This window comes from Nansenia antarctica (assembly GCF_963989245.1).
Source record: "Nansenia antarctica genome assembly, chromosome: 2".
NCBI classification, from domain to species: Eukaryota; Metazoa; Chordata; class Actinopteri; order Argentiniformes; family Microstomatidae; genus Nansenia; species Nansenia antarctica.
In genome coordinates, this window is record NC_137675.1 from 66,742,880 (window position 1) to 66,754,888 (window position 12,009).

The 12,009-nt window shown below is 51.0% G+C and overlaps 1 pseudogene across 1 annotated transcript in view; it reads right to left on the reverse strand.

Annotated features, from left to right (window-relative positions):
• Window positions 1–12,009, reverse strand: part of LOC308150487 (3'-5' RNA helicase YTHDC2-like) — a 29,801-nt pseudogene that overhangs the window by 12,497 nt on the left and 5,295 nt on the right. Inside the window, exons 10-21 of the transcript in view lie at window positions 11,668–11,803; window positions 11,250–11,376; window positions 10,719–10,784; window positions 10,325–10,522; window positions 8,543–8,630; window positions 8,280–8,333; window positions 7,917–7,943; window positions 7,647–7,729; window positions 7,066–7,171; window positions 6,794–6,913; window positions 6,230–6,502; window positions 5,718–5,844 (exon numbers count right to left, since the gene is read on the reverse strand). The product of the transcript in view is annotated as a 3'-5' RNA helicase YTHDC2-like (transcript). The remainder of the gene's footprint in view (window positions 1–5,717; window positions 5,845–6,229; window positions 6,503–6,793; window positions 6,914–7,065; window positions 7,172–7,646; window positions 7,730–7,916; window positions 7,944–8,279; window positions 8,334–8,542; window positions 8,631–10,324; window positions 10,523–10,718; window positions 10,785–11,249; window positions 11,377–11,667; window positions 11,804–12,009) is intronic.

The window sequence follows — 12,009 nt, forward strand, 5'->3', positions numbered from 1 at the left end:
ATCTGCTAACGAGAGATAAGATATAAAGACTCCTGACCCTCCCAACCAGAGGTGGTAACGGTCAGGTAAGTCTCACCAGTAGTTCTGAGATATCCATGGTGGCTTATAAATGCTAGACTAGGCTAAGCTCAGTAATGCTAGGCTGAGCTCAGTAATTCTACACTAAGCACAGTTCTATATCGTGGAGCTCCGCCCCATAGGGGAGCTCTGCTCCTATTGGTTTACCCGCTACCTAAAGTAGCCAATGACTGAATTTTTCAATGCCTGCGCCCGCCTGGGGTGCTATATAAAGGGGCGTACTTCGCTCCATCATTCTCCCAAAAAGTTCAGCACGGGTTTATATCTGAAGACTGAGAAGGACGACTACTAAGACTGGAGAACCCGCCAGACTTTTCCCTTCAAGATATGGATCGTCCGCCGCCTATGGAGAAGTTCCTCCGGGACGCCTGCCGCTGCGACTTCCAAGCAGCGGAGGACACTTTTCAGCGGAGGAGACTTTTCCCTTCAGCGATGGATCGTCCGCCGCCGACCACAAAGAAGTTCCTCCGGGACACCTGCCGCTGCGATTTCCTAGCAGCGGAGGACAAGCACGACTTCTGCCACGTCTGCCTCGGCCCCGAACATGCCGAGGCGGCGTTGGTCGCCTCCCCCAGCTGCCTCCCCTTCCACCTCCTTTCCGTCGCGGAAAGGCGAAAGGGGATGGCCTGGTTCAAGGAGAGCGTTCCCCTGGCGGGCGCTATCTCGGGGATGCTATCCGACTCGAATAGCTCTGCCGATGATGCGTCCGGACAGGCCCCAGAGCGGCGTTCTGGGCAGGCACCTCCCCAAGTAGGGATGGTCCCGCCCGCTCAGCCGGCCCTGACATCACGCCGCCCTCACCCAGCTGAGTGGTCGGTGCCGGTGTCAGAATCAGAAAGCTCTGATGAGCTCGGTGCGCAGGCGGCGGTGGCGGCGAATAACATCGCCGTGTTTAACGCCGCCATTGCGAAAATCACCACAGACCGACCCAACGGTCTGTCTGCAGCGGAGGCGGAGCTTCTGAGCAAGCTCAGTGCCGCGACGATGTACCTGGCCCAGGGCGCCGCGGTTTGTGGGGGTCGCCTGACGCCAAACGCGGTGGTGCAGCAGCGACAGATGTGGCTGTCTCTCACCACCATGACCGGGGCGGACCGGATGGCCCTACTGAATGCTCCAATAGAGAGACAAGGGCTATTCGGTCCCGCCATGGACACCATGACGAAGCGCCTGGCCGCGATGGAGGAGGCTAAGAAGCAGCCACCTCCCTCTCCAGCGACCCTCCACCTCTTCTTCTTCCCCCGTGGTGACGACTAGGCCGTCAACGGCTGCGAAACGGAGTTTTCGGCGTGATGCGGCACTGGCTCCACCTCTACCGACGGAGCCATGCCCCACTCGGCATCCCCAGCCCCCGCCGCTGACCACTGGGAGGGCCCGCTACGGCCCCCCACGGCAGCGTGACCCGGTTTCACTGGCGGAGGGGTCGGTAATGACCCCACCACCGGTTTTTCCTCTTCATGGCTGCTACCTCATAAAGAGGCAAAGGAAGGAAAATCCCCACCTTACTTTTTCAGTAAAGGTGATTTGCCCATGTTATCTACCAGAGCGGAGACCCACCTGCCTTGTCAGAGTGTGGTCGAATCGCTACCGGTTAGAAACAAAGCGGAGACTAGCCCAGCTTACCGGCGTGTGGCCAGCTCTCTGCCTAGCGGACTTACCCCTATCACGACACGAGGCGGGTTAAACACCCCTGTCTGTAGCCGTATAGAGGGACCGTTGTTTACATCAAAAACCCCTCCATGTTTATCAAGACCTGGCCCAGCTCATGAGCGTGCGGCCGGTTCTTTGATTATCAGGCATAATAAACCTGCGTCAATAAAGAGCATTGTTACACATAACAAACACTCTTTACAGACGGCAGCCCATCCCTTTTCGAAATGACCCCACCTTGGGCTGTGCCACCTCCTCGGTGGGCAGCGGCGCCTGGGGTCATACAGAAATTCAAGCTTTTTCTGTCGACTGCACCACAACAGACGGCCCAGCCGCTGTCGTTGCGTTATGCAGAATGACTAGAAGGGACAGGTATTCTGTCGGGCTGGCTAGACAGGACATTGAGGAGGGGATATGCACTACAGTTCATTCAGCCTCCTCCGCCCTTCAGGGGCGTGAGAGAGACTGTTTTTTGTCCTGCCCGATAAAGACACGTGCGCTCCGGGAGGAGATTACGAATCTCCTAACAAAGGGCGCAGTGACATTGGTTCCGAGGGACCAGTGGGACATGAGATGGTACTCCCCGTATTTCCTTGTCCCAAAGAATTCGGGAGACATGAGACCCATACTAGATTTCAGGGTCCTCAACGAGAGAGTGGCGAAACGCCCCTTTCGTAGATACCTGAGGGTCGCGTATTTCGTGTGCCAATCACAGAGTGGCACAGGAAATTCCTACGTTTTGCTTTCCAAGGGAAGGTTTACGAGTACACGCGCCTGCCCTTCGGGTACGCGCTTGCTCCTCGTTTTTTCTCCAAATGCGTGCAGACAGCACTCGAACCACTGAGGCGAAACGAGATACGCATATTAGCATATCTCGACGACCTACTGGTCTTGGCCTAATGCCCAAATCGAGCCATTCGGGACGCAACCTCACTGGTGCAGCACCTCACTCAGCTGGGGTTAGCTGTAAACTGGACAGAGAGTGCTCCGTGGCCGGCTCAACAGTTTTCCTATCTAGGCATTCAGTTGGATACTGCCGAGATGAGGGCCAGTTTATCGGCACCACGGAGAGCGACACTGACGTCAGCTCTCCGGGTGTGTCGAGTGACAAATACAATCACCGCTCTGTCAAGGATGTCCTTACTAGGACTGATGTCTGCAGCCCATGTAGTGGTCCCCTTAGGCCTGTTACACATGCGCAGACTGCAGAGGCGGTTCGCACGACTGCGACGGGTTCCAGTGAGACGCCGTCGCAAGTTGATTGTAATACAGAGATCGGTCAAAACCGACCTGAGCTACTGGAGAGACCCGCGCGTCATCGCGCGCGGAGTCGCCTGAGTTCGCTGAAAGCTCTCCACATTCCAGGTCTGCTCAACGAAGGAGCAGATCTGTTATCACGGGGAGGCCCGAGGGACGACGACTGGAGGTTAGCACCCTCCATTGTGTCGCTGATTTGGGCACGGTTCGGGCAAGCAGAAGTGGTTCTGTTTGCGTCACGGACGAATGCGCAGTGTCGCCTTTGGTTCTCCCTGCGCGAACAGGACAACCCGCCATTGGGAGTCGATACATTCGCACACCACCCATGGCCGAGGGTCCTGTTATACGCGTTCCCACCCCTGACATCTATCCTCCCACTGTTGGCACGAGTGAGGTCAGAGAGGCTAGAGTTAATTCTTGTAGCCCCGGACCGTCCCGGAGCCCCGTGGTTTCCGGAACTGATGGAGATGTTGGTAGAGGGCCCATGGCCCATACCTCATCGACAAGATGCACTCTCTCAAGCCGGAGGCTTGGTGAAGGGGCCGCCTATGAGGGGGGGCCCCTCATGGCCTGGTTACTGAGAGGGATTGTTAGAACGCAGGGGTCTGACAGATGCGGTCATTCAGACCATTCAGAGTGCGCGCGCGCAATCCACTGCAAAGGGATATGCGGCGCGCTGGCGAGTTTTACACAGTGGTGTGAGGGACAGGAAGTTGACCCTGTTTGTTGTCGGGTCGAAACGTTCTTGTGCTTCTTACAGTCGCTGTTGACAAGGGATTGGCGGCGGGAACTATTAAAGTGTTTACGCGGCTGCCATCTCAGCTTGTCATGAGGGTTTTGCGACAACGACACTGGTTTTTCAGTCATTCGCTGGTTAAGCGTTTTTTGACTGGAGTGTGTAGGCTTAGACGCCCTCATAGGACTCTAATGCCAAAATGGGACCTGTCGATTGTGCTAGAGGCGCTGTGCGTGCCCCCATTCGAACCCATTGTCACTGTGTCGTTGCGTTTTATTTTCTCTCAAGACGAGTCTACTCCTCGCCTTGACTACGGCTAAGCGAGTGAGTGATTTGTGCGCTCTCTCGTCACGGGCAGATTGTTTGATCATTTCTGATGACGAAACAAAAGCTGTATTACGCCCTAACCCGGCTTTTATCCCTACGGTTAATCGTGGGTTTAGGGTTCAGAGCTGTGCTCTGAGCGTCTTTTTTTCCTCCTCCTCACGACGGAGAGAGGGAGAGGCGTTTTACATTGTATTGTCCGGTGCGCGCGTTGGCACAATATGTGAAGCGCATGGCAGGACTGAGATCTTCTCCCCGGCTTCTGATCTGCTATGGCGGACAGAAAGCCGGGACACCACTCTCGAAGCAGAGGCTGTCCCTTTGGATTTGCGAGGCTATTAGCCTCGCATACGAATCGAAGGGGCAGCCCGTGCCGACTGGCATTCGGGCTCATTCCACCAGGGGCATGGCCACATCAGTGGCCATTCTCAGGGGAGTGGGAGTGGAGGAGATATGTGTGGCGGCGTCTTGGTCGTCGCCATCACTTTTTATACGGTATTACTTGAAAGATATTTCTTCCTCATCCTTTTCTCATTCTGTCCTCAGTTTTGCTGATGACTGATGTAGTGGGGAAGGCACTTGGATTACCCTGGTCATGGGATTCTATTCAAGTGCTGTCAGGATGAATACGGATGTGCCTGGGGAAGGGACCCTCCTCCAGGACATGTTCCGTTAGATCAACAACCCTACGTGCTCACGTAAGGGTTAGGTCAGTGATATTCTTCCTCAATCCTTTCTCATTCTGTCCTCAGTTTTGCTGATGACTGATGTTGTGGGAAGGGCACTTGGATTACCCTGGTCATGGGGATTCTATTCAAGTGCTGTCAGGATGAATACGGATGTGCCTGGGGAGGGGACCCTCCTCCAGGACATGTCTGTTAGATCAACAACCCAACGTAAGGGTTAGGTAAGTGATATTTCTTCCTCATCCTTTTCTCATTCTGTCCTCAGTTTGCTGAGGACTGATGTAGTGGGGATGGCACTTGGATTACCCTGGTTGGGGATGCTATTCAAGTGCTGTCAGGATGATTACGGATGTGCCTGGGGAGGGGACCCTCCTCCAGGACATGTTCCGTTAGATCTACAACCCTGCGTGCTCACGTAAGGGCTAGATCAGTGGAGCAGACTCGGTGTGGGTTGGGCCAACTTTTTAAGGTTGTCTTGAACCAACATCAGTGGTCAGCTCCGGGTGCCGCTGAGATTGTTTTCGGATTAATAGTCTCAGTGGGGGTACATTTGGCCTCGCTCGCTCCGCCTAAACCAATAGGAGCAGAGCTCCCCTATGGGGCGGAGCTCCACGATATAGAACGATAGTTATGGAGATAGACTCCAGTTCTATGAGTGGAGCGGAGCCCCATAGGGCTGCTGGCCCACTTCGACTCGTTCAAACCCGGCTGTTTTGTATGTTTGGGAGAATGATGGAGCGAAGTACGCCCCTTTATATAGCACCCCAGGCGGGCGCAGGCATTGAAAAATTCAGTCATTGGCTACTTTAGGTAGCGGGTAAACCAATAGGAGCAGAGCTCCCCTATGGGGCTCCGCTCCACTCATAGAACTGGAGTCTATCTCCATAACTATCGTAATGCTAGGCTAGGCTAAGCTCAGTAATGCTAACCCAGGCTAAGCTCATAATGCTAGGCCAGGCTAAGATAGGTGTTTAACAGGTAAGTCTCACCTATAGCTCTGAGCTGCCCCAGCAGCTGTGTCCTCATCCCTACGATGATCTCCAAGGTAGCCTGGGACAGGTAGTTCTTCTCACAGAAGGACCTCTCCCAGCCGTCGCCACGGGCCTTCTGCCACGCCTACAACAGAAGACACAGGAAAGGCAGACACATGTCACCTTATTCAATGTGCTGTCTCTATCAGGACAGCTTGAAAAGGTTCCCACTGGAAAGAAATGTTTTGATTGGAGACACAAGAGATAAAAGTCCGTAATGATCTGACGATCTGTGAAAAAGTGGGGTGCGGGGGGGTTGAACCCGTGTTTCCCACATGGAAGACACCACTGCAACCATTAGGCCTAGAGGACATCCTCATGGTCTGAGGGAGATGCTTGAGTTGTACATGTCTCAGGCAGGACTACCTCATCAAAAGAGCATGACTCCAATCCACCTCCGCTACAGCTATATGGCTCTAGTCTGAAACTACAACAACAACAACAAAAAACAGGCTCCCCTCTGTCCTCACCTGGAAGGCTCGGAGAAGAGCCATGTGGTCGCTGAAGGTGCCTGCGGTGAACTGTTTGCGGCACAGCATGGCGGCCCTCTTCTGGGAGGCCTGGGTGGGCAGCACAAAGGGGTCGCGGTGGGCCAGGGTGCAGGCGATAGTCAGGATGGGGTCCACACACTTGAGGACCACGGCACACAGCACCATCTTCCCCAGGTGGGGCTCCAGAGGCAGGTCCGCCAGGTGGTGACCCAGCTCCGTCAGGTCCTCCCATTGGTCCATGGCATCTATGGTCTGGAGGAGGGGGAGGAAGTCAGTGGAGGTCAATGGAATAGTCTTGTATACCCCCCCCGAACGTCAGGTAATATACTAGTAAATGGCATAACTAAGATCAGATGTTATCTAGGCAGACAGTCTCCTTAAACCTCCATCATTTTTTAAAAACAGAATCGTACCTGTGGAATTAATTAATTCCATCAAACATTGATGGAAAACATAACTGCACACAGAAGTACTGCTTAAATCCGATATGCAGACAACAACAGTGTGGAGTGAGGGGTTGTGGGGGAAGCTAGCGTCTCTTACCTTGAGCATCTGCACAGCGTTTTTAACAATGATGGCGGGGGGAGGCTCAGGTGCTTTGGCCAGGAAGTCAGCGATGGGACAGTTGATGGGAGCCAGCAGTTTGGTGTGGAGACAGAGTTTCTGGAGGAGGGAGAGAAGTCAACCCTACAAATAAAACTATGCCAGTGTGTGTGTTAGTGTGTGTGTGAGTGTTTTAGTGTGTGTGTGTGTGTGTGTGTGTGTGTGTGTGTGTGTGTGTGTGTGTGTGTGTGATTGTGTTAGCATGTACGTACCTGCAGGGGCATCCTCAGCAGCTGAGGGACCTGGTACTCCAGCATGTTTTTGAACCTGAGGCGACTGAACAGGTGGTAGCATATCCCCGGCCTGCAACGCCCAGCTCTGAGGAGACATTAGTTTTCAACTAGGGTTTCATAGAAAACATAATGAAACATAATGAGACTTCTGCTGCATTTAAGTGTTGCTCAGGAATGGTGAACTCAGAAAGGTCCCACTAGGAAATTTGTATTACTCTGAGATCTCAATGAAAGGCACTTTTTACATAGACAAATGTTTCAAAGTGCTTCACATCATAAACAATAAAAATATATACGTATATATAAACAATAAATACAATACAAACAAATATGCTCCAACACCAAACCATAGACCCCCCCAAAAAGAGCAGAGGAAAAAAAAAATATGAGTTTCCCCACTGAGAGCCATCTCAGGAACAACCAATAGGGTGTGATTTCAGGAGTTTCCGAGGAGCACAGAGGAGAACCCACTCCATATCATCATCATGAGTATTGCAGTGGATGAAATTAATAAAGTATATCAGATTCTGATGGTGAGTCTCTGAACGTCTAGGACTCACCTCCCCTTCCTCTGCAGAGAACTGGCCCTGGAGATCCACACCATCTTGAGCATGGTCACGTGGTTCAGGGCGTCAAAGGACTTCTGTCATGGGGAAACGTCGGGGGAACGTACACATCGTTAACACATTGGTGATTGGTTCATGACTCTGAAATTCTTAAGAACGAGTGCACTCAGTATACTGTTGTTATTGTTGTTGTTACTCTGCCATAGAAACGGCCCGGGGATGGTATAACACAGGGTGTTGTTTTCAAAGTGAATCTCACTGTACCTCTTTGACCTTGCCTGAGTCGATGACGGGTGTCAAACGAAGAAGTGAGAAAACTTGCTGGTATAGAGATGGTAAGCACGCAGATCAGAAAGAGAAGATGGAAGTACATCGGCCACGTGTTGAGGAAAAGCCCGGATGACCATCAACGCATAGCCCTCAGATGGACCCCTGATGGACGAAGAAAAAGGGGACGCCCCAAAGAAACCTGGAGAAGAACCGTCGAGAGGGAGCGTGACATGCTGGGTCTAAGATCCTGGGAGGCGGCGGCTGCTGTGGCGAGGGACAGAGACCGGTGGCGTAAACTCGTTGGAGGCCCTACTCTTCACACCCGAAGAAAAAGGACCTAAGTCAAGAGTCGATGACAAAGACCACGTCGTTGACTGTGATGCTTGTCTCTGCGATGTTGGTGGACAGAATCTTGAAATAAAGACAAAAACATACACACGGGTGTTAACACTCAGGGTATTCATCTACACCTCGTGCGTTTGTGACAGGGGAGGCTAGTGGAGGTAGAAAATCGGAGGGCTGGCTCATGGCAATGGATGGAACGGAATGAGGAATGGTATGAAACACGTGAAAAAAATTAGGAATGGTATGAAACACATGAAAAGAAACTGCTGACGTACTATTTTGCGGACACCGGTAGGAGTGTTCTTCAGGACTCTCTTCTGGTCTGCGGTCTGCATGTTGGAGTGGAGGGTGAACACCTGGTACCTGATGGACCAGCAACAACATATGTCACGACAGGCTTGAGACTGAAGCAGGTTGAGGTCAGGGGAGGCTGGTGGCCTAATAGATGTGAGTAGTGAGTTGGACTGGTGATCAGAAGGTCAAATCCCACCTGGGAACACCACCACTTGAGTAAGGCACTTAGCTCTAAGTTACTCCAGGGAGAACGTCCCTGTAATCTCTAATTGTTGTTATCGCTTTGGATAAAAATGGTTATAATGTAAAAATAGTGGAGGTGGAAATCACAGGCTCATTGTAATGCTCAGAGTGGGAATGAGGAAAACGTGTTTGATACCATTCCTCATTCCGTTCCATGTGGTACAATGAACCCGTGCTCTGATTTCTACCTCCACCAGCCTCCCCTGGTTGAGGTTAACCCTACACTGGGGATGGACGGTTTCAGGTTTTTGAAACCGAGAAACCGGTTAAACGGGATTTAAAATGACATTGTTGAGCCGCCAATTTCAAATAATGGAGCCCTATTATACTACTACAATACATTCATGTTGAAAACACCAGAAGCACAGTTGCAACACAATTAGATTACTTCATAGTTTGGGACGGTTGCTATTTTTAGAAACCCCGGTTTTCGGTCAAAGGTTGGGATTTGTGAGGGTAAACAAATCCTAGTTCTGTGTATTGAATATTGTGTAATTTATTTGGCCATTTTTTGTTGATCTATTGATGTCACTGAAGCTTCCCCCACTCTCTCTAACCTGACTTGCTAAAGTGTTGGGTGTAAATCTACAATCTAGGTGCCTAAACAGGAAACACAGTAACATTGTGAAAATGAGTAGCAAATGACAACAATAACAAAATAACTACGAAACCCAAATAGACTGATGGATAGAAACATTAGCTTCCTTGATATACAGATGATTCAATCATTCAATTGTTGACAGTTGTCAGAATTACTCCTTGTTTAATAGGGTTGGGTACCGAAAATCGGTACCGGTAGGTACCGGTTACTTTACATTCGGTATAGTACCGAACCGAATTGCAAAGGAGATTTCGGTGCCTCATTTCGGTACTTTTCTATCTCGCCCCCTGGTGTCCGGTGTCATGCAACAGTCAACTGGTGACTCGTGACGTGACATCGCCTGTTAAATTTCCACTCAGTGCGTGTCGTGGTAGTGAGCTGAGCAGTTGTGTATCATCATATTATCGAATTTCGCTAGCTAGCCTAGCTACGAGGTCACCGAGAAGACCTCACAACAAAAGCTCCAACAAAATTGTCTCCTACAGGCTGTCTACTGCGCTAGATAAAGCAGGGGATGACGCCATTTCTGTGGCTCCAGCTGCAACACAGCGAGGGCTGCGTTCGTAAATTCGCTCCGAGAGCGCCGGAGCGCACACTGGGCTCAACGTCATAAAGCGACCGAGTAATTTGATTGGACAAGAGGCGTTCCAAGAGTGCTGGTCGGATTTCCTGAGCGTATTTACGAACGCACCCCCAAACACTTCAGATGTGACAAGATGTGACTCAATGCGCTTCACATAATGACAGAGCCGCAAGCAGGCAAAGGTAAAAAACCTGTACACTGTGCAGCCAGGAGAATTCCCTTGCAGCCCTCTACTCATAGAGCGACTACTATCAGTTTGCCTACCAGCACACAGCAGTGGCCCCCAACCCCCCCCCCCCCCCCCCCGGGGGGCCCCAGCCGCCCCACACACCCGACCCGCCCCGTCTCTCACCGTCCTCTGAGCTGGTGCAGATTTTGTGCAGCAGGTGCATGATGAGGTCCAGGTCCACCCTCTCGTCGTCGAAGCTGTGGTGGTAGCCCTTCAGCAGCTCCTGGTCCTCGGCACTCAGCTCCGTGGCGGCCGCCGCCTGCACCAGGGACGACTCATCCAGCTTCCCAGCCTCCAGCGACGACCTGGGGGTGGGGGTGGTAGTTGTTTGCATTTTTGTGTTAGTAGTTTTTTATGTCCGTTTCTTTTCCTTGCATTCACATGAGGGTATATCCAGCTCTAATTGGAGTTTGTTTCACATTGCAGAATTAGGTTTGGCTAAATCAGTCATTCTTTGTTAACCTGGCCACAATATGGAATGTTATGTTAAACAGCTCTCACAGGGAGGATTCTAGTAGATCCAATGCGTCAGCCTGCTGGAAGTGCATGGCCCAGTCCAGAGCAGTCCTGAAACAAAACAAGAGGATTGATCAACATCTCACATATCTCTGCATCATCAGGTGTTCCTGAACCAAGGGGCCTGATGGAGGTAGAAATCAGGAGGCCTCATTGTAATGTATGATTTGCACGTGGTTGATAACATTCCTCATTCCATTCCATTCGTTACAATAAGCCTGTCCTCCAATGTTTATCTTCACTAGCCTCCTCTGTCCTGAACAAAAGGCTTTGTAAAATTAAACGAGGACAAAACAAATCACAGTAGTCTGGTAACAGCTTCCCAGAACGTGGGTCGAATTACTATTAGAATGTTTTCAAAAATAATTAGAAAATATTGTTGGCTTGAACCTGCCTGGAGTTTGCAATTTTGGAACTACTCAACTGGCTCAATTGTGTGCAGGGAAAACTCAATCAAGCACAGTCAAGTATCTGTACTATTTCAAATACTATTCGAACCCAGGTCCGCTGCCTTACCAGCCGTTGGAGGCCTTGACGTTGACATTGGCTCCCATGCTCAACAGCTGCTCCATCTGACTGAGGAAGCCCCGGCCTGCCGCCGCCATGAGAGGAGTGACACTGGTCCCACTGTGCATGTAGTCCACTGAAGAGGAGGAAGAGGAGGGAGGGTCAGCCTGGGAACTACATTACCCACAATCCCTGTGTTATATTAGTATAACATACATTCATTCAAAGAGGTTTTTGTGTTCATTGGGCAGGTTTCCCAGGACACAGGTTAAGCTTGATCTTAGACTAAAAAGCGTCTTCAATGGAGGTTCTATATTGAAAGTGGGATTTACGATCTAAAAACTAGGCTTAATCTGTGGCCCTCAACGTATACAGGAGCTAATGAGGATATTACAAGAAAGGATGAAAAATAAAAGCCCTGTCGTACCGCTGACGTTCTCGCTGAGGATGAGGTTGAAGAGCTGGACGAAGGCGTCTGCGTCCTGGTTGAGGAAGATGTCAGAGATGCAGGCGTCCATCTCCTTCAGCAGCCATGGGTCCAGAGACGACACATCCTTCTCATTCTGACAAGACAATCAGACAAGGACATCTGACTGTTGGGAAACATACTGTGCTCAACAATACTGTAATGTCTGTTATGTTTTGTTAAGATGTTGTGATCAGGAGGTCATGAGTTCAAATCCCACCTAGGAACAGCACCAGTAGTGTGCCCTTGAGTAAGGCACATAGCCCTAAATTACAGCAGGGAGACGGTCCCTGTAATCTCTAA